At 46.1% G+C, this 23,240-nt stretch overlaps 1 pseudogene; it reads left to right on the forward strand.

Annotated features, from left to right (window-relative positions):
* Nucleotides 1–23,240, forward strand: part of LOC119377637 (histone acetyltransferase KAT6B-like) — a 115,888-nt pseudogene that overhangs the window by 47,965 nt on the left and 44,683 nt on the right.

The raw sequence follows: 23,240 nt of genomic DNA on the forward strand, positions 1-23,240 counted from the left end.
GGCACTTCCCTTAGTGCAGCGGCTGCGTTTCCTGAAGGAGCAAGCTGCTAGCCTGCATTCATATAAAATTCCTCTTGTTGCTATCGGATTTACTATTTTGCTCTCGCGGTGAAACTGTGACTCTTTTTTTCTAACGTGGGATGGTTTTCGATGTTTTGCGTTCGTGGAGAGCAAATAGTTCGGCTGGGCAACATGGTAGCAAAGGCGTTGCATTGCTCTGGCAACGCGCGAGAATTTGACAACCCGCAGCAGCAGAACAAGCGTAATTGCACAGTGCATTAAACCCGCATTTGTTTCGTATTTACATGTGGCACTCGCAAGGCATCTAACTGTGATTGCTGCACCTCAGGCTCAACAGAATTGATTTTTTTTCACGCAATAAATAAAAAGTTTTTTCATGTTGCCATATTAGTCGAGCATTCTTGTGGCATTCAGTTTAAGATTAATCCTTCAGTAACTATGCCTTGCATGAAAGGTCGAGTTTCAGTTTAACGAAGTTTCGATATAACAAAGTGAGTTGCCGCTTTTACCAACTTCGCTGTATTGAGGTTTAACTGTTCTATGTACTATTCAAATGGGATTAAGTCGTTTTTATTTTCTAACGTGCGTATTAGAGAGTGACATCAGCGAGTGATATGGTCTCTACCCATCTGACATAAAACAAAGTTCTGCTTCACTCAGGAAATTTTAGCAAAAACACTCAGGAAAACCTGGAATCTCAGGGAATTTAGAAAAGTCAACTCGGTAGACACCTGCTGTTAAAGTGTGTGCGGGTGTGATTTAATCATTAGGATGACTAACTTGGCTATGAGAGGTAGTTTACTGACCAGCAAAAAGAGCGAGAGGCTTTGCAAACCTTATTATGTTTTGTTCAGAAAAAAAGGGGGTTATATAAGGATGTTATGTTGACTTCTGCAAAATGACAAAACACATTCAGATATAGATTTTCAGTGCAAGGGATTTGTGTAATGTCCCATCAAATATAGGGTTTTTACATCCAGAACTCTTTGGAATAAATAAAGAATATCAGTCCTTTGAGGCGCTAGAAATAAATAAATAAAACATTTTTCTTAGAGATTAACCATAGTGCAATTCTGAAGCCATCTCTTGCTGGTTTTTTTTTAGTGCAAAAATTTACTCGCAGTCACCAGCAAGTGAACCTACTGTAAGGGAGGGCCTTGACACCTCGCAAGTAAACGTAAGCTTAGAACATGCTGGATATGTTTAGATCAGCTCACAAGAGCAACAAATTAGTCTGGAGTGGAAAACGCAAGTTTGTTATGAAATCTGACAAACCAAGATTGTGTTCCATGTTTGTTAGTGCTGCTGTAATCATTAAAAAAAAAAAACAGGGCACATATGCATTGTAATCTGTAGAAATTCTATGTTTCCTTGGATCAGTGGTGCAAATGTCTTGTCTTAGGAACTATATAAGCACTCATCATGCTGGCCTCATCCCAACTCTGGAGGTTTAAAAACCCTACATGGTAGAAAAAGAAAGATAAACTGAACAATAGTTACTTTATGACCCACTAGGTGGCATGAACAGTCCAAGAGTGCTGAAAAATGGCAGAATATGAAGTTGTAGCCATCTATAGTGAGGTGTCACTGGAAATAGACACAGGTTGGAAAGTATTCACCAGCATGAATTCTTGACTTCAGCCATGTGTGTCAGTCATGTTTGTGAAAAGCTGGTAAATGTTCATTGTTTACTAGCTTTCGGGATGCATTAAATTTAAACAGCAGCTGAGAAGCACTACATGTACACGAGCCATTTTTTAGGGTATTGTGTAATAAGAATTCGAGCCCTAGACAAGCACGCCGTTTTATTTATTCTATTGCTCTCGCCGATCCTCTTCGTGCTTTTCTCCTCTCTCTTGCCACCTGTCGTCAGTGATCTTCAGCCCATTCTCAAGGGGCCAAGTTGATGGCTTGGTAGTTGGTTTTTGATAGCTTGCTTCGACAATGTACACCTTCTGAACGGGTCAATTTTGTTTGCCAAAGCAAGTCAAAGTGTGCTACCATCCTTTCCTGGGTGCACTGATAGAAATCTGCCCAGCATCCATAGCAGGTGTGCGCTGTCATGCACAGCACCACATAACTTTCATGTAGCCAAGGTAGTCCATGAACAGGGTTGCTGTGGTGTACCGACCGAAGTAAGAGCAGGTACAACCGCTTCCATCAGATCCATAGCTCTGCTGAGATGCTCAAGTTAGCGCGCACAGTGGAGCAAGTTAGCACTTGTCATTGGCTTGCTATCAGAAATGTCTGTGGTAGTTTTGCTGGAAACTGTCTGCGGTAGTTGTCTTTGTTTTCTTTGTCTTGTGAGACAGTCACTAACTATAATTCTGACTTGCGGAGACCACGTAATATCGTATAATTGACTGTGCATAAGAATTTGCCCTAATACCTGTGTTTTCTCATGTATAACTTGACCCTGCATATAACCAGCACCCCCAATTGCAACCCACTGAAAAGTTTTTAAAGGATCCCCGCACATTACAGACACATTTCAGCTGTGCAAATAATTTTACATTTTCAGAGAAATGACCTCCTGAACTATTCTCTCACATTGCAAAAACCTTATTTTCAGTCACCAGTGGCAGTGTTATTTCCTCGTTCTCACCTACTGTCTGTTCCAGCTGTCGCTGTCACTACCACCAGTTCTTGCATTGCCATGAAGCCACCTGGCACACTGAAATTCATGGTTAAGCCGCACCCTGACAGTGGCTCCGAATTTTCTGTATCATTTGTGCAGGTTAAATACAAGAAAATATGCTATTATTAGGTGAATTTAATACATAAGTTGCCAGAAAAGCTTTTAATTTCATTGCTGTATTCACATACGTTAAAACTTGATACCACTACAGTGGCCCGTGAGCCTTGGAGGTAATCTGTAGTGGTTGGAAGGCAGGGTTAGCTTGGGTGGCAGGTGGCTCCGTAGGAAAAACGGCCAATTTTACTTGGTGGGAGGAACCATTTCTTTAAGCCGAATATTATTCCCTTATTACTTAGCGGACATGAAAACGTAACTGGTGGAATTTCATTTCTGTGACACAGTCGGCATGCATATATTACTAGAGCCTCGTTGATACGTTTCCGGGAAGAAAAAAAAAACGAAAAAAATAAACATGCCATCCGGAAAACGTACCATCCGAATTCAGTAAAATTTGAGGCTGACAAGCCCATATTAAGGTGCACGGGCAAAAAACATAAAAAAACAGAGGGCTCCTTTTTTCGAACTTCTAGCAGCTCACTGGCAGCCCAGGTAACCAGCTGTTCTGGTCCTGACAGGAAACAACTTCGTGTCACGTGTGTTGAAATCCCGAGACAACCCGAACATTGCAACATTGAACACGAGGACACCGCGTCAACGTAAGAAACTAGCCTGCGCGCACGAAATTTGCACCGCGTGAACGTCGGTTCTATCTCGCATTGCCGCTGGAAATATGGGGCTTGGTTGGCCAAAGCGCGAAGTGTTAATCTCCCGATATGTATTTGGGATCGATCACATACGTTCCCAAGATCATGCGCGACTCGCCCTGTCCGTGAAGAAAACTGCCGCGGCTAACGGCTGAACAAGCTCAACTCTGCGCAGTCACGTACAATTGCGTACAACACAATGTGGAATCTCACGAGATGATGGGTGTCCCCAAAAGTGACAGCTGCTCGCGCTATCTCTTTTTCGTCGTACACACGCATGATAGTACGTGTTTTGTCTTGAGACATGCGTGGTACGTTCGCCCCTACTTGTATCACACCATCTCGCACGGCGGAAGGCCTTTAGAAGATAACGCAGGCATGATGGCAACCGAAGGTGAAGTCCCCAACGCCTGCATTTGGATCCGTCTCGTCCTCACAAAGATGGCGCGAGCGCACATCATTGCTTTTTAGTGCCTGACGGCAACGTTCAAGTATCTCCCTGAACAAATTTGTCCTGGCAGGTTCTGGCGACCCATGGGTAAGTAGAACTGTCCAGCCAGCGCAAAAAGAACGCCGACTGGAAGCACAGAACACCTATACACAATCTGGAAGTGCGATGGGCGGAGCAACGTGCCCGATAACGGACATACTCTGGAGAAAAGTATGGAGGAAATGACGTCTTATCGGCCATATCCATTGGGCACAATGGCGGCATTGCTATGGTTATGCGGCGTGGCGTGGCGTATTGTGTAGTGACGACGGGGCGGCGCCATGTGCATTTCCGTAGGTCTCGTGCTGAACCATGGCGGACTGGAGGAACGACAGCATCCTTTCTTTGTGCTGCATTTTTAGCTCCGCATTGTCGTGGCCTTTCATCCAGCGGCCTTGGCAGTGTTCTGCCAGCTGTTGTAGTCATGGGATCTGAACAAAAGTGTGGAACGTATGAATCTACGTACTGTGCTATGGATGAAGGAATTGCAGTGCTGAGCGAAATCATGCTAAGTGCGACAGAAAGGACACATTTATTTTAAAGCCATGTAAAGATTTTGTCGGCCAGCGTGGTCGCCTGCCTTCGGGTCGGTGTGTGGTTGACAGAAAGCTGAGGTTGACAGAAAGCTGAGGGCGACAGAAAGCTGAGGGCGATCGAGCAATTCGGAGAAGACACGGAGGGGACGATCGAGTACTTTGGAGAAGATGCGGAAGGGACAATTGAGCAAAGCAGAGAAGGCGCAGAGGAGGGAAATTAGGCACTGTGGAGAAGCCGCCGTCGCCGTGCGGCGGCAGTCTGCCACTTAGCGCTTCAGAAGTACACGAGAGGGCCCTTTTTGCACGCCTGAATGAGAGTTTCTGGCTGCAGAATGTATCATACGAACGCAGTTTCCCGCGTGCTGAACGTTGCTGCCAAATAATCATATTTGCCGGGAATGTATTACACATAGCCATACCTGCCAAGTCTCCCGGATTACCCGTGAGACTCCCGGATTTTGAACGTTTCTCCCGGTTGTACGGGTCATAGGAAAATCTCCCGGAAATCCAGTTTTGCCCCGCGCGTCCAGTGCTTTGTCTGGCCACATGAGCAGAGTTGTCTGGCCACGTAGCAGAAAGGATTCTTCTTCTTTTTTTTAACGATGATAGAAAGGTTCAACTCGGTTACATTGCGCATGAAGTAGCTGTGCACTTTGTGCCGCAGTGCTGCCAACGCAACGTGTCATAGCACTGCAGCCACGTCTTGCCTGTGATGCGTACATATTAGTACATAAAAAAGGTGCGCTCTGTTTTCGCTAGGAGAGAGCGCTCGCAAGAATTATGGCGCCAACAACACAAGCTCATGATGCAGGTGGCTGTTTGATGTCGTGACGCGAGGTGGGACATTCCGCGTACAGATGCGCAACACACAATTTGAAAATTGATGCTAAATGTGTTATAGGTTATATCAGCCGTTAATATTTCGTAGATGATGCGTTTTTGTACACACAAATCTATCCCACAACTTATCTCGCCTTCAGAATTTTGTCACTACTGCTTTAACTCTTTCCGGCATGGTGGTCACCCCAGGTAACCACCTTTTCTCGATTTTTTTTCTCTTAAAGCGCGCGGCCCCGCATATCAACGTTCAAACTGCCCGCCGGTTGAACCTTTCGCATTTAAACAGAGATGTCGCTACTTCCCTTGGAGTTCGTAGTCACGTGTCATTATTGTTTTCTTCCCGCTGGGATCGACTCGAGCGCGCGGTACACGATGGACCCGAGAGTTTTTTTATGGAAAAACAGGTAAGTCCTTTTCTTTGTCAATTCATATTGCAGGACAGTATGTCACAGACGTAGTCAATACTATGGAAGCTAGAAATGAAGCGCTGCGCTCATTTTTTAGAGAACGCTTTGTCGCTGAAGTTGGTGGTCCCCTAGGGTAACCACCATGCATGAAGGGTCTTGATGGCTGCAAATATATTATTTGTTCTTGGTGTTTCAGCGGAAGAGTTTGTCGAAATACCATCAGACTCTGACAGTTCCGCAGGATGTGACGACTACAGTGACAGTGACTCTGACTATGAAGTGAATGATAAAACTGTCAAAACGTGTAAAAGAGACGTCAGGAAAGAAAAGCCATCTCTGCGGTGTGCGTGTCCTCCGATATAGACAGCGACGAAGATGACGCTCCTGTCATGGCTGCGAAGATACCTGTGTGGAGTCCTTCCTATAAAATGGCGCCACCGTTGGACTTTCTGTCACGCAGTGGAGTGCCACTTTCTATACAAAGCACAGATAAAAGAAGTCCTTATGACATCTTCAGCCGATTCTGGACGCCGTCTTTGGTGGAGCTGCTGGTGTTTCAGACAAATCTTTACGCTCAACAGGAGGGCAAACCATACACCACCCACACATTGGAAGAAATGCGGTCATTTTTTAGGGCTCAATCTACTGATGGGAATAAAGAGGAGTCCAAGTTACAGGGATTACTGGTCCAGCGCGCCTGACTTGCATGATCCTTTCATTTCGAAATTAATGACAGTCAATAGATTCGGCTGGCTTTTATCACACCTGCATCTGAATGACAACATATTGCAGCCAGCGAGGGATCACCCAACTTTGACAAGTTGTACAAAGTCCGTCCACTCCTCACTGAACTAACAAAAACCTTTTGGGAAAATTACTTGCCCACCGAACTGCTCGCCATCGATGAATCAATGATAAAGTTCAAGGAGGAGCTCGCTCAAGCAGTACATGCCAAGAAGCCTGTGAGCGGGGCTACAAGGTGTGGATGCTTTGCGCCAGCAATGGTTATAACCTGAAATTTGATATTTACACCGGCAAATCTGAGAGCGGTGTTCAGAAGGAGCTAGGTGCACACGTTGTGAGGAAGTTATGTCATGGCCTAGCGGGTAAGCATCATCGTGTGTTTTTTGACAATTACTTCACGAGTTACAACCTCTTGAAAGATCTTCTGCATGACGGCATTTACGCATGTGGGACAGTCAATTCCAAACAGAAAGAACTTGCCATGCTTGCAAGATGATAAATCAATGAAAAGAGGCGACACAGACTGGAGTGTCAGCGACGACAGCATCTCCTGTCTAAAATGGAAGGATAAGAGGACTGTTTACCTGCTAACGAATTTTTCATGACCCTTCCATTGAAGTTGAAGTGAACAGGAAAGAAAAGGATGGGACAGTGAGCAAGGTGTCCTGCCCGGCGGCGTTGCAAGACTACAACCATAACATGAATTTTGTGGACAAATATGATCAGCGCAAAGGGCAATATGAAGTAGACAGAAAATCACGGAAATGGTGGCACAGGATCTTTTTCCACCTACTGGATTGCTGTGTCGTGAATGCTTTTCTCGTGCACCGCGAACTCGAAGGAGTTCCCCTCTTTCACCATGAAAGAGTTCCGGAGAAGTGTGATGACATCGCTTACAGCAGAAGCCCAGGTTTGTAAGAGAGGCCTAACACAGTGCACTAACACAGTACAGATAAAACAATCTAAGCCCCATGTAGATACTGCCGTACGTCTAACTCACAGCAAACACCAGCCAAAGAGATGCACGAAGCGGAGGTGCGGGATGTGCAGCACGAAATCTCAGCCTTCGAGAACGACATGGATGTGTGAAACATGCAACATCCCATTGTGCCTGCGGGAAAACAAGGACTGTTTTGCCGCGTTCCACCGAAAGTGACTCTAGACCCTTGCGGCACGGTGGTCACCTCAGGTGACCACCTCATTTCTCTTGAACTTATGTGTCAACTTTTTTTCTTTTGTTATAAAAACCTTTCTTGGACGAAGACCAATGTATATTTTCAATAAAATATAGTATTCCTCCAAAATTAAAGTTCTGTGCATGAAAGAGTTAAGTGGAGAGTCCAGCACTTAAAAGGGTAGCCGTTACTGATATGTCTGTCGAGATAGCGCGTTCGCCAGCGCTCGCGACCGTCCCCGTCTGAACGGCGCCCCTTATGGTCCCCTGCCCGACGAAATAACTGGTAAGCAAGCGACGACAGGCCTCGCACGTGGAGCGACGTTGTCGCATGTGCCCTTCGCGCGACGGTGACGGTCGGGTCGTTTCATCTCTGCTTCAACCGCGTTCGTCCCTACCGCTAGCGCGCTTTTACTCGAACGTGAAAGAGACGATGCGTAAGCGATGTTATCGGTTTGGACTCTGTACAGATCAGCGGCGACCGCAAAATCCCGCTGACAGTAGGCAGTTTTAGAATAGCGTAGGCTAAGTTAGCGTTAGCGTTTGCGGCCCGCTATTTCCGTCACTTACGGGAGCCCACAAGCGGTTAGCGCACGACGCATGCGCAGTGTGCGCGAGAAGCCAACGCACAGCTTTGAGCACGATATTCTAAAACTGCCTAATGTCCGTATAATTGCTATCGCAGTACCCCCCCCCCCCAAGTTTACTTACTCTAGCTACACACCAGCAAGACCTCCACCCACTTGTTAAAATTTCCTGCGCACTTATAACTGCAAACATGTTGCTGATAGATGGTTAAGACACATATTGATTTTTCCCTTGACATTTCTAACGCAACTTTCTCTGATAATGCACTAGCAAGAAAAAAAAATACAGTAAGAGCTCATTCATTCAAATTTTGTGGGTATACCCACCAAGTTCAAATTAAATGAAACTTGAACTAGCGGAAAATGATGACATAATCTTCATGCTCTACATGTACCATATTTTCTCGTGTATACACCACACCAGAAAACGGAAAATGCGCTTAAAAAGGGGGGGTGCGGGTTATATGCATTTTTTTTTTCTTTTTGTAGAAATAAGTTAGGGGTGTGGGTATATGCGAGAAATACTGTATCCTGATTATATTATGGCCATTAGGCAAACTGTCAGCTAATAATAAGTGTTTATGCTGCGGTCCATGAGCTTTATGTTGCATGAGACAGTAGTGAAGACTTTTTCCATTCCCAACAGCATTAATAGTGTGTGTCCCTCTGCATGCTGGTACAGCACGGAATGACTGCTTGCTGCGACTGTTTTAGTGACCTTTGTAGAAGAATCAGTATATTCGCTCCATTAGTGACTAGGGTCCTGTGCACATGCTGTGCAAATGCAGTGTCTCGTAGGTACGAAAAACTAAATGCTTTTCATGTGCTGCCTTCCATGGCTGTTATCATTGCAACTAGCTCCATTTTGCATAATAGTTTACATATAGTTTACATTGCCTTGTTTAATCACTGTATAGCACTTTTTTGCCTTGTATATCATTATACTATTATTGCTTTCTATATTTTATTTAGCATTTTGCATTCTATGTGTTGGTTTCCTATTATTCATCTCCTATTTCAACTGTTTTCGCTTGTTCACCACCTGGTAATCTTCTGCCATTTTTTTAAAGTTCACTTTGTTGTAGTTTAACTGAGGGTCCAGTATTCAGTATTTATACTCTGGAACCCTCATCTGTATATTTTATGTAACCGATGTCTATGTAACCAATAGACTAAAAAAAACAAAAAAAATTAAACTGATTATCACTTATAGGTCTCAAGACACCGTGCGACATTGCATGTTGATGATTTCTGTACACGTGTTCCTGTAAATTTTATACTTCTTCTCGGTCGACTGCAATAAATATTTCAATCACTTTTGAATTAACAAGCTTCCTCAAATTTTTGTCTCATATAATTACTATACTGGCCTCTATTCATCATGCCTAAATATGTTGCGTTGTTTACTCTTTCGCACAGGCAATGGGCCAGGACATAGTTGGACCTGACCACCAGACAAGGTGTCCTGCGGCTATTGAGTTTGGACAGTATGAAATACAGACTTGGTATTCATCGCCCTACCCCCAGGAGTATGCCAGGTAGGGAAAACACCAATTCACAAAAGTTATCACTAGTTGATTTTGCTTTGTGTGTTCTCTGCAGTCATGCTTTTCAACCTTTTTAACTTTGTGTAGGCTTCCAAAGCTCTTCCTTTGCGAGTTTTGCCTCAAGTACATGAAGAGCCGAAGCATATTGTCAAGGCACATGGTAAGCGTATGGTCTCATGCAGGTCTATGCTTGTTTACTTTTTGTTCCTCTTCTAAATTCAATAAGTACGCCATTAATTGCTAGGGGGCCCTGTAACAACTAACAAGCTGTTAAGTTCACTTAGCATCAAAGGGCATTGTTCACTACTACCGTATAAACGCGTGTAAGGGCCGCACCCGTGTAAGGGCCGCACCCCATTTTTTTGAAGTGCATATTCTAAAAAAAAAAAATCCGCGTACAGGGCGCACCCACACTTTCCTCAACCAATACGTATCAAAATGCGCGCTGGCGTAAGCTTCTAGGCGTAATCGATAGATGGCGTAAGGAAACGCAACCATCATCATCGTCACCGAGTATGTATATATATTTTGCGATTTTATTTCGTGTTAAGATGTCGTGAAGTGGGCTAAAAATTTTAATTTTTTTTAGTATTCATAGACTTTGTCAACTAAAGGTTAAGCAGGATTTTATCTTTAGCTTCTCACATCTCTATTACCAACGCGCTATCGGCGCTATCCATATCGGCATTAGCATCACCAACTTTGGCATGCTGTTCGCGGCGTTGTTCGGTTTGTGTAGTTCATGGAGGTGGTTGTAGTTTGTCCAGTTCAGCCAGCCATTTGCTGTAGTTTTCTGCATTGTTCGATGACCTTCGTGCTAGCTTGTTTTCTACACGGCGTTCACGTTTGGCAAGATGGGCAAGTACCTGAATAGCTACACTGCTGGCTATAAGTTGAAGGTGATCGAGTATGCTTCTCGAGCATGGGAAACGTGCCGCCGGCAGAAAATTCTACGTGACGAGAAGTGTGTTCGACGTTGGTGTGCTCAAAAAGAAGCCTTGCGAAACACCAACAGCACTAAGCGCGCTTTCCGAGGAGAGCAGTGCATGTTTCCCGATTCGGAAGAAGACTTGCTCCGCTATGTGACTGAAGTGCGGAATGATGGTCTTGCACTCACAACGGACATGCTGCGTGTGAAGGGACTAGCCTTGGCGACTGTACTTGGGTGGATCCTATCTGCGTGGAGCGCGGTGTCGACGGACATTGTGTCCCGAAGTTTTAAAGTCGCCGGGATATCTAACAGCTTGGATGGCACGGAAGATGACTGATTGTGGAGTGACGGCGCTTCGCAGCACACCATCTCATCTCGGACTCCAAGTCTGAGGACTCGCTGAGTGACGACGATTGAGCACGTATGTCGCAAGAAGGTCGTATACTGCAATAAACGCTCTTCGTCACTAACTGGTGCGTTTTTACTTAAAAGAAAAAAATGTCGCGTGTATGGGCCGCACCCTGAAAATTGGCCCTTATTCTTGAAAAAAAAGTGCGGCCCTTACACGCGTTTATACGGTATATCCTCTGGGAAAAGTACAGTGAACTCTCAATATAACGAAACGGATGCATTGACAAACGACTTCGATACGGTGGCAATTCATTTAAAGTAGATGCGCCTAATGTCATGAGAGTAGCATCTGAGCTAATTGTAACACCATACACGTAAGAAAGGGCGCCCTAACACTCCTACCTTAGTGATGGCCATACTTTATTCTGCCAATAAAAGATTATTAACCGCTAACAGTTAATGCTGAGCACAAACAGCATCATTTCAACTTATACCAGTCGTGGCCGTTTTTTGTTGCAACCGGGGGCATCCAGTTGAAATTTTTTTTCGCAATTAACTCGTTAGTGCAGCAGCGGAAGGGAGCCATTGCATTGAGACGTTGGTTCGGATCAAGGTCGATCACATCTAAAGTGCACATGCGAGACTATATTATAAATATACAAGTCCAAAACAGCTGCAGGCAACCCCTGCCTCTGACACTGTAGTCAGTGTCTAAGGGTCTTGTTAGGGCATACTACATATGAGATTTCAGCTGCGTCAGCGAGTGTGAATGAACTGAGTCATCTTCGAAGCTCTCTTTGACCATTTAGGGTGCACCTCCCGATAATGCTACCGAATCTGAACATGCCTTAAGGGGGACGCGGCTTTGGCATCGCGAAATTTGGCAAAAAATCGATTTTTTGAAAATCTCATTTTCACATTCTGTGACCCCTTTCTATCCAATTTCAAGTTTCGTCCCTGAAAACGGCGTAGAATGACGTAAAAAATGTTTATCGAAGCTAGGGTGGCGATGAATTTCACGGAAATGGCGAAAAAAACGGCGTTTTTTCGAGCCGCGATATCTCCGCATCCACGTAACCTAGCGCCGCATCTTGTCTCTACGGATAGCGCGATTCTTCCGTTTCAAATTTTCCGCCTCGGCCGCTGAACAGGAAAAGAGCAAGCGCACAGCGAGCCAAAGTTTTAAAGGTATCACGACAGTTTCCGATTGCGACGCGCGTCACGTGACTGTACGGGCTCCGCATTGGTTGCCCGTGCGGTCCTTGTAGCAATCGCGCAAAGGTCGTCTGCTCATGCGCCGACAGCGCTGACGGGCCGCTTACTGCGTGTGTTTTCAACTCGCCGCGGCGTGGTTTCGAGATCGCATCGCGCTGTGCTAAGACCGGCGCCGTGAAGGAGGAAAAAAGTTGTCCAGTTTGGCGCAACGCGGTTCTGCATGCGATCATGGAACGGCGATCGTTCAAAAGAACGCAAGACTGCGCGCGATTTGGTGCGCGTAAGCCGAAGCCGCCGATCGTGAAAAAGAAATTCAGTCCGGCGACTTCTGAGCAGCGACGACGGCGTGCGGCACGACGGGACTCGTCAGCTGAGCACAAGCACGCACGGAGGCACGTCCGCGAGTATCGACGAAACAGTGCTTTGTGCCGTCGGAGGTAACATCCGTCGTCGTTCCGCGCAGGCTGCAGACATCGCGGATGCTAAGCCTAGCACTTCGCGCGAGGATGTAGACATCGCGGATGATCAGCCAAGCACTCGCGCGAAGATGTAGACATCGCGGATGCTCAGCCAAGCATTTCGCGCGAGGATGTAGACATCGCGATGCTCAGCCAAGCATTTCGCGCGAGGATGTAGACATCGCGGTCTGCTCAGCCAAGCACTTCGCCAAGATGTAGACATCGCGGATGCTCAGCCAAGTACTTCGCGCGAGGTTGCGAGGCTGTCTACCAGCACCACCAGTAGCACGATTCGGGCCCGATTACAGCTCGGTTTTCGTGTCAGCGGAGACATCTCGCGAACGCGCCGCGGCTGTTCAGGAGTCACCTAAGAGCAGTGTCTGCGACGGAGCGCGAGATGTCACTCGGAAGACGAAGATAAGTTTTGCTCGTACAACGCGCGACCTGAATGGTCAGTTTGGCAGTGCCCTGTGCCCGCAGTGCAAGAGCCGGGACTAAGCACGGGAACTAAGCACAGGTTAGCGGTAAAGAGGATGCACACCTGCACTACTTGCGGCGCGGACGCGAAAAATGCGTGGTCGTCGCCGCGAATGGAAAACAGCAAGTTTATTTGAAGTCAATATTCGGCCATGCAAGCTATAAAAACGATTGGAAAGGGATCAGCTGCACTCAGCGATTTTTGGTCTGTGATGAATGTATCACATAGGGGAATTCACCACAAGACCTCATGCCTACACCCAATTTTGCATCTCGTGGTCTCCAACCTGGACGACATGCACTTCGTAGAGCAGCCGAAAAAGATGCCATGCGGGAAAAACAAAGGCTGCGAAAGCTCATCAGGCTAAAGGTCAGATGTCCAAGTGACACCGCACTGCAAAGGACACTAAGGACTACAACCCTGGTGCCTATTAGGCATGTAACGTGACGCAAAACTTTGAACCTCGTTTTCTCAATACGGTTTTTTTGGCATGGTTGCTCAGCTCGGGGAGCAGGGTACCTTCGCAACTACTTGACAGATTTTGATTCTGTTTTTTTGTAATGCTCCTGGACTCTGCTTCAGGGGGCTGCGTTCTTATTTTTTTAATTTAGTCTTTTAAAATTTTTGGTAGGGTTTCTTGTTTGTAGTGCAAATGTGCTCATTGAAGTATCAGTGGAGAAAACATGAACTACAATTTTAGTGTTGCAAAAAATATTTTGAAAACGCAGCCCCCTTCAGCATACATTTGCTCTGCACACAGTGTTTATCAACTTTTTATGTCATTTGTTAAACTCTCCAGCCGCTCCACGAGGTCCAGTAATGAAATTATTTGTTGCTCAGTAAAGTTTTCGTATATCATCTTGAAATTTTTATGTAAGCATTATGAGGTCATTTTTAGTCTTTGTGCCAATTTTCATCAAGATCTAACCAAAACAAGAAAAGTTCGTTCCGAAAGGCACGGTCCCCCCTTAAGTCTTAATATTATGCATCCTCTCGCCGCATATTAACGCAATGTCTGCTGTGGTTGACTGGGCCTGAAATCTCTGTTAAACACTCGCACGCATCCACTTGCAACAGCAACTACCATGGTTTAAGATGCTTGAAGTTGTGCCAGCGCAAGGTGTGCGTACCGTTGGTAAGCCAATTATCAGGATCATCGGAGTCTAGGCGCTCTTCTCCTTATTATTTAGGAATGGTGTAATTCCCCGGATTTTCTTCTCAAGACCTTTATCTCTCAGCCGTAAATACAACATTCGAACTACCAAAACTGAACATACCTAAAGTTTCAATATTCATGCTGATGCACCTGTTCAGTTCGTTGTAAATTGCACACAGCACAACAATGAAAGCAGCGCATAGGGGCATAGATGTTATCTGCTTGCTCAACACGTTTTTCCATGTGGCAGCCTTTGAAAAATACTGTATAGTGTCGATTTAAGTAAGACGTTTTTTTTCATAAAATGACCTTCCAAAGTTCGGGGGTCGACCTATACGTGGAATCGTAAAGTCGCCTTATCTGTGGGGTCCGACAAAAGGTCGTCGTCCTCGGATTTCCTGCTATTCGAAGCATCGATGAAATCAGCCGCAGAGGCAGCGAATCGTGGCAACAGCTATCTCCCAACACGCGCGCGCCGCTCCCGGAGTTGGACATTTTTGCGATCTGTCACGACGATTGAGAAACTATGGCAAAACACACGAGGTGAAACTATGGAGCTCATTTAAAATCACCGCTGCACGCGCATTAATTCGAACTGCTTGGGAAACACGGTCTCGAAAGCAGCATTTCAAACCTTGATAGAGGGCGAACGATGCTCTATGAATAAAGAGGAATTTATCTTGCGATGCGCCCTGCAGTTTTGTTTTCATACAATAGAAACGATTTGTTGACAAACCATCGCATTCCACAGAAAAGCTGGCAGCGCCGTGTGGGGCTGGCAACACTTCGCGGGGAACTAAACCACATGACCACTCACATGCGCCCACAAGCGTCTTCACGTCTTTTTTCACTCACGCCTGTTCGCCATTTCTGCATTTCGCTTCGCTTGCGAGTAGTGGTGTGCGCGATTTGCGACGCTGCCAAACGGACGCCAAGATGCCACCGCTATGCCGGCAACAGTACAGCGCTGCTTTCAAGAGGCAAGCGTCCTCTACGCAGAGTCGGAAAGCAACATTGAAGCAGGGCGCAAGTTTGATGTGTCGGAAAAGTGCGTGAGGGAATCGAGGAAACAAAGGACCAAGATCTTCGCGTGCACTGCTACACGCCGTTTCATTCGGGGTCAACGATGCCTGGTATGGACTGCCAACCGACATGGTCCGCGCGTCGTTTTCCACGTGCGGCATCTCAGTACCACCGGCACCCATTCCGACAGCAAGCAGCAGCAGTGGCTCACACGATGGCCATGACCGTGACTGCGTCCTTCTCTCAAGTGATGACGAGTCGTAAGCAATGTTTCACGGGCAAATAAATGTTTCTTTGCATCACTCCCTCTTCTGAAAAACTTATTGGTGAGCTATGGCCGCAGCATGAGGCTGTGTTCGAGTCAGTTTTTTTTTTCCCCTAGAGGGGTGCAAGTTGGGGGGTGGATTTATAATCGGCAATATACGGTATGTTTTGGCTTTAGTGCGGATATTCCTGACTCTGGCAACTTAACGTTGTAGGTGGTCTATGCTGTATTCCCAGATTTCATTTGGAATTGTGAAGGAAGAGCAGTGATGTACATTGTAGAGGAAGCTATTACTGAACATTGCCCTAATTATATGCCTGGTTGTGCTTGAAATGAGCTACCAGCAGTTATGTAGAAACAGGGGACATCTACCAATGAATCACCGCCAAATGACTTTGAAAGGGTGGGCCTCTGTGGAGATTTTGCTAAATGCGTTTTGTTAGGTCCAAGAGCCAACTCTGATGACAGGTGTTTCGACGCAGTGACTTTATTAGGACGCCCAAGCGAGCGCTTTTTCGTGTTTCACCTTGTGAATATTAATGCGATAGCATTAAAGAGTTTTTGTTTCTTGTTGTGAACTTACCACAATGACATTTCTTTAGAAAATAAGTAGCAGCCCCAGGAAGGCCAGAAATGTTTATGCCTGTGCATCTTCTGTATCCAGCACAAGTGCACCTGGTTTCATCCACCCGCCACGGAGATCTACCGCAAGGGTGAAGTATCTGTGTTTGAGGTAGATGGAAATGTGAGCAAGATCTACTGCCAGAACCTCTGCTTATTAGCCAAGCTTTTCTTGGACCACAAGACCCTTTACTACGATGTGGAGCCCTTTCTATTCTATGTGCTCACCAAGAATGATGCGAAAGGCTGCCACCTGGTGGGATACTTCTCCAAGGTATGTGCCTGTATTTGTCTTTGTTTTCTAGCTGTAAATATGGTAGCAATATGATTGCATAGCACAGATATATTCTCTGACATGCAAGATGCATATCGCAAAATGCAGTACAGATAAATGCCAGGTATTGCAGATATTTTTACTGCTAGTTGCCTGTAAGAAAAAAGAAATTGCTTTTATGAGCATCTGTGCTGATCAAGGTAGAGGCCTTGTTGGCATGTACCTGCTCTTTGTTTCGTTGCTTGCGCGCATTTTTGCAAAAGACGAAATCCCTCAAGGGGTCGGAGGGCTATGGAAGGAAAAATGGACAATCACCTATTTGCGATACAAAGCTGCCAGGAAATACAAAGCTGCAAGGAAATACAGTGCTTCGCGGCTCCCCGATTATGATTCAGTTCCGGTTAGTTCGTTTCCACGCCCACACTTTCAGCGGGTTCACGTGGGCGGAGCAAGACGAAGTTTTCTTTCGCGTATATTAAAGCTCCTGCTCCCACGACAGTGGAAAAAATTACGCCATCGTTGACAATAATGTTGGTCCTTGTTAATAACAAAGTTATACCGAATTCTAAAACCTCTTCAGCATCCCTTTAAATCGAAACTGTGGCACCAAGTTACTTCGGTGAATCAAGCGAGAAAAACCAAAAAAGCATGGCTTTGAATTATGTTCACAGTAATAACAATAAAGCTAATTATTGTCGGTAAATTTTCGGATGCTGCAAAGAGAATGAATCTGACATTTCTCTCTTTTTAAAGGCCCAACTTAGAACCCCCCCCCCCCCTGAAAAAAAACATAAGGGGTGCTGTGTGCTTTGTAGTTTTAGCTGCAGTGCACTAATAATAAAATAAAGAAAAATGTATGAATTAAGTAGGTGAGAACAACTATCCAACAATATGTCCTACAAAAGGTGTGTGCTCAGGACAAGCTGTTTATAAATATGCATGCTATCCCTGCCCCCCCCCCCCTTTTTTTTTCTTCTGGTTATCATGACCATAAGAATTTTAAGTTTTACAGGTTGGCAAATTTGCATTGGTAATACAAACTTGGTTGCATACGATTAGCTGCTCATGCCTGCTGTTCACGTTGGCACTGACCAGTCTCCTCTTCTTTTTAAGGAGAAACACTGTCAGCAGAGGTACAATGTGTCTTGCATCATGACCATGCCGCAGTACCAGAGGCAGGGGTTTGGACGCTTTCTCATTGACTTTAGTAAGACCTTTTGCTTCTCTTCTTCTTCAAGGCATGCATCAATAAAGTGGCTAGTTGAAACACATTCCAACCACTATTACAGGCTACCTGCTGTCTCGGAAGGAGGGGTTGACTGGGACACCCGAGAAACCCCTCTCTGACCTGGGCCGCATCAGCTACATGTCCTACTGGAAAAGCATCCTGCTTGAGTTCCTCAATAACTACAAGGACAGCCACATCTCTATTCAATGTATGTCTCCTGCTTTGTTTTCATTTTTCTTTCTGAACTTGGAAGGGTGGTTTTTAACTTTTTTATGCCTCTCTCCACTTCAGGTCTTTCCTCATCAACTGGTCTAATATTCATGACATTGCAACCACACTGCAGCATCTTAACATGTTCAAGAAGATTGGTAGTGAGAAAAGCCGGTGAGTATGCTAGCTGCTGGGAACTGCATTAGCAAAATGTTTTGGTGGTGTTTGACCATTAAGTTGTTTGCACTATTCGTGTTTTACAGCATAGTCATCAGCATCGCAAACAAATGCTCAGTGAGCATATGGCAAAGGTTCAATCTGGAAAGGATCGGAGAATTATCTTGGACCCCGAGTGTCTTCGTTGGACACCCCTGGTCACTCAGCCACAGTTCAGGGATGAAGAGCCTGAGGTTTGACTGGGCTCTACCTGCTTCATTTCCTCCTTCCTAATGTTTGTCTGTTTGCTAACAACATTTGCTTTGCATTCCAAACAGCATAATAGCAAGTTGCTTTCTTTTTAATTGTCACCCAGCTTAACTGAGAATAGTCCAGGATTGACTGCTTTAAGATTCATTTACTTAACATTGGAAAGGGAGTATTACTCGAGGATTGGCTATAACTCAAGAAAGGTGTCAGAAAAAAGAAAGAAAGAGAGGGAGGAGGGGGGGGGGGGAGGATGAAAAAAGTTTCTTTTGAACATACACGTTAGGCAGATTTTAACATTAGGCAGATTTTTCACTACTAAGAATTTATTGTATGTGTATCAGGGTTCGTACACGTCCTTGGAAACCCTTGAAACCCTCGAATTTGAAAAGAACATTTTCAAGGCCTTTGAAGGTCCTGGAATTGTATTCTGTCATTGAAAACCCTTGAATTTCGAGGCCAGTGCAGTATAAAGTCCACAGTGCAACTCGCTCTCTGCTACAGATTAGCGACAATGCGGCAAACTTGCCTTTCAGAAACAATACAGCGCACGAGTTTGCGTGTATTCTGTTTGTTCATGCCTTGTCCTAGAGTTTATTTCACTCCTCACCCATCAGTGCATCTTGTCTCTCTTTATCTAAGGAAGAAACTTGCATTCTCCGGCAGGTACTCATAAGGGTCAACATTGTTGTCAACCCAAATTAATGAAACTAACTTGGAACCAAAACCAATTTAATGAAGTTTTTTCTGAAATGAATTAGTAAAAAGATGCTAATTTCTTTCTATTTTTTACACATGGCTTTTTTCTTCAAGTGCGGACACTAACGCTATTGCATTAAAACATCTATCACCCATAGTCACTACCCTGGTTTATTTTGACAAGGCTACATGCCACCCTCATGCACGGTACAATGACTCAACAGTCGTGCTGTTATGTACCAGGTGGGGCTACGGTGGCGGTGGTTACTATTCCTGTCAATGCTCCCACAGGAACACTACTGTGCTTTCGTTATTTCACGATTTATGCAACAGATGACACTGACCATCTCCTCGCAGCTTTCTTGCTCACCCTGCTCATATAATTACTGCATTCGTTCCCCCGGTCTGCATTTCGGCTGCATGTCATATTTCACATGACTGTCTACCTGGCCTGCATCGCCTGGACCACATATGTGAGGCTCAATGTTTGGGACACCTGACAGACTTTTCACACGAACACGGATGGGTTAGCACCAAATACAATGCCATGGTAGATTTTGGGTGTCTCTATGTTACAAGTTTAGGTTTAGGAGGACTGAAAAACCCATTTGTCCATTTTACGGACTTCCTGACTTAGCAAAGTAATTTGACCGTGTGATGACTTCGTTAAATTGAGTTTCAACTGTATATGTATAAGTGATAAATTTAGTCAGAATTTACAACATTGTTTGGTAAAAAGAAAATCCTCATTTGTGTGCCTTTATTGAGTCCTTGAAAAACGTGTGACAAGCCCTTGAAATTCCTTGAATATCCTTGAATTTTCTGCATTGGAGGCGGTCCGCTCTTTGCACGGCTGGTGCAGAAGCCTAGCTCCGGTCCCAGCCGCAAATAGTCGTACCGTGCACGTGTCAATGTCCCCTTCCCGTAGCGCGAGTCATCGCAGCTACAACGGGTTCGGGCAAATAAGGCAACAGGCTAGAACAACAAACAACACTTTATGCTACTCTAGCAATAACTCGCAAATGTCGCGTTGAGGGATAGTCCGCTCTAGTAGAAACAAAGGGTAACGCTTACACCTTCGGTCGATGGTCGGCTCGCGGATCTTGGGGCGGTGAGGTGGTACCTGGCAGGTCAGCAGAGCAAGAGACCGTCTCTCTGCCTGGTCGGCAGTTTTCCACCTCCCGTCTCCCTCCCCACCGCGAGGGTTGTTTCTCTCGCAGGGCAAGTGCCCTTTCCCGCGAGCGGGGATGCGAGGATTGGCGCAAGGAGCGGCAGGAAAGAAGGGGTTGCCCGGAAAGGGGCGACGGTGCTCCTCTCCTAGTAGCCTCTTGGCTCCCGCTGTCAGTTCGCGATCGCGCCAGCATTAAGGAAAGGAAATGGTCGCGCGTGCTCTCCCACAATTGAAACCCGTACGAACCCTGGAGTTGGAAATTGGTTGAAGTTTCTTTCCCAAGGTACTTGCCAAAGGTTGCCCATTGATAATATACTAGAGCACTGCACGGGCCCGGGCCGGCCCGAAAGCCCGGGCCGGCCCGCGGCCGGGCCTGGCCGTCCGAAGCGTTTTCCGGCGGGCCCGGTCTGGGCCCGGCTTGAAAGTGCGGGCCCGGGCTTGAAGCCGCGGGCCTGGGCCGGGCCCGGGCTTGGGGCTGCGGGCCGGGCCGGACTCGGACCCGCTCATTAAAAGCGTAAGTCGGGCCTTCGAGCACATGCGAATGTTATGCATTGCATGGTCTCAGGTATACTGTGTCAAGCTGAAGTGACACGTATATATATATATATATATACCACACACACATTAACAGCACTAACAATGGGCCAGATCACGGTTGTTCCCATGGGAGGCATAAAGATTTCGGTCTTTTATTCGAGGTTGACAGATACGATACATTTCATTATATTCCTTGGTATACGTGCCAAAACCACGATATGATTACTAGGCACGCCGTAGTGGCAGTGGATAAATTTCGACCACCTCGACTCTCTAACGTGCACCTAAAGATAAGTATATACAGGGTGTTCTTGCATTTCGCCCCTACCAAATTGCGGCCGTCCTGGCCGTGGAATCGCACCCGCGTCCTAACTTAAGCGAGACAGCTTAACCGCTGAGCTACCACCGTGGGCAAAGCAACATTTCGATGCATGTACACACCGGATTTTCCGTCCGATCGCCGCTACAAAGTGCACGGCATCATTAATAATCATCATCAACAACTATATCCTAGCGGCCCGGGTCGGGCCTCGTCATGAACAAGCGCCCTGGATTAGTTTAGTAATGAACGCCCGGGCCGGGCCTGGGCTTGGAACGACGGGCCCGGGCCGGCTCGGGCTGGGTTCGGTCATGTACTCCCGGCCCGGGCTGGGCTCGGGCTTCATAAAGCTAGAGTTACTGTATATGCTACCTTTAGGTAGCAGAGTTGCGCATCTGTTTCTAACGCCGCTAGCAACCATGCATTGCGGAGAAGCTGCCGCTTGGGCCAATTTTTTTTATTTCTCGACGCCGCCGCTGCAGCGAACTGAATTAACACTAGCCACGACAGCCAATGTTTATCGCCGGTCTTCGACACGCCAGACAGGTTAATAGGCGACACGGTAGGCATGTCGCCTGCAAAAACGAATGCGACTTCACAGCATAGCTGTGGTTGCTAGCCGGACCTATGCGAACTCTGCTACCTAAGGTAGCATATACAGTGACTCTACATAAAGCGGGCCCGGGCCGGGCCCGGGCCGTAAAATCTGGCCCGTGCAGTGCTCTCTTATATACTGCTCGTTGCTGTAGGCAAGTTGTCTGGCAACACGCAGCAAATCCAAGTGCAAAGTCACGAATCACACCACTATCATCACTTCACTCATTGTCATCTTTTAACAGTGAAATCACTAACTCCCAGAATTTAGAGCATAATTCGGGAATTCTTCACAAAATGTGCAATACATTTGGTACTAAAAGCTACACACCATAACCGCTGTATGATGGCAGCGGTTATCTTAGTGTTGCCAGTCTTAGAAAAGGTCATGAAGCACCCCTTGCACTTGGTGAAATAACACATACAGCGGAAAGCAGACGCTGCTGTGAACAGCTCAGCCAAATCTTGTAGTCATGCGTGACAAGGAGAGTTTACAAGCGGAGTGCGAAGTTGCTGCTTTCTCAAGTGCATTCTCTCCATACAGAAGTCCATCCTCGCTCTCTACGGTGGGTGGGGCACCAACTGTATGTCGTCATGTTAGCAGATCGCTGCCATTGGCTGATAGTTCACATGAACCAAGAGCGGTGTTTGGATTGGATGCGCTTCTTGCCACACTGTGCTGGTGCTGCGCTCCATAGTCTGCTAGCATTACACAGCCACACTTCCACACAGGAGAAATCGCAATGGGAGAGGGCAATCGTGTTTTACCATGCTCGCACACTGACGTAACTTCTTTCTGTCATGCTATCCCTCCCTGTGTAGCTTCCAGCGCGCTCATCGGGATGAGAGAAGAGAGAAAGTGCTTAAAGAGTATGACAAAACTCTGCAACTGCTCATTCTTGATGGATTCGAGAAATTTTACGGAAATCATTTCGTGGAGACAAGCTCCGATACTGAGGTCATTTAGTGATTACTTGGAAAAATGGTTCGTGACTCCTTTAAAGATGTCTTGTTTCTGCTAGGGGTGTGTGAATATCAAAGTTTGCGCAAAATTTGACTGAACTGTTCCTTGCAGTGTCTACTTTCAGCTGTATCTGTTTTTCCACCAAGCACAAAGGGTGGTTCAGGACCCCGTTAACACTGTTCAAGGATTGCATGAGGGAATGTTACATTGAATGGCTGGCCAGCAACTATTCAAAAGACACTGGCTAGCTGCGCAGGCTGCCTTTCATAACAGCCTGCACATGGGTGTCTCGCACTTCATGCTCACTGGCAATGTAATGGTTTTCTATGCATTGAAAAGGTGCTGCCTGAGCAACGCCCTGGACAGCACAAAGGGCAATATGCTGTGAGAGACAGCAAGCTAAAAATAGTTATCTTTTTGACTAGGGCTCTGACTGCTCTGACAAGTGATTGAAATGTATAAGGGGTGTGCCTGGTCAAGATGGTGTGGGACTTTTAAAGTTATTTCTTGAGAGGTATACCTATATTCTGGTTTGACCAATGTTCTGACTGATCAGATACTGATATTGCAGTTCT

The sequence above is a fragment of the Rhipicephalus sanguineus genome, unplaced genomic scaffold, assembly GCF_013339695.2.
Source record: "Rhipicephalus sanguineus isolate Rsan-2018 unplaced genomic scaffold, BIME_Rsan_1.4 Seq525, whole genome shotgun sequence".
NCBI lineage: Eukaryota > Metazoa > Arthropoda > Arachnida > Ixodida > Ixodidae > Rhipicephalus > Rhipicephalus sanguineus.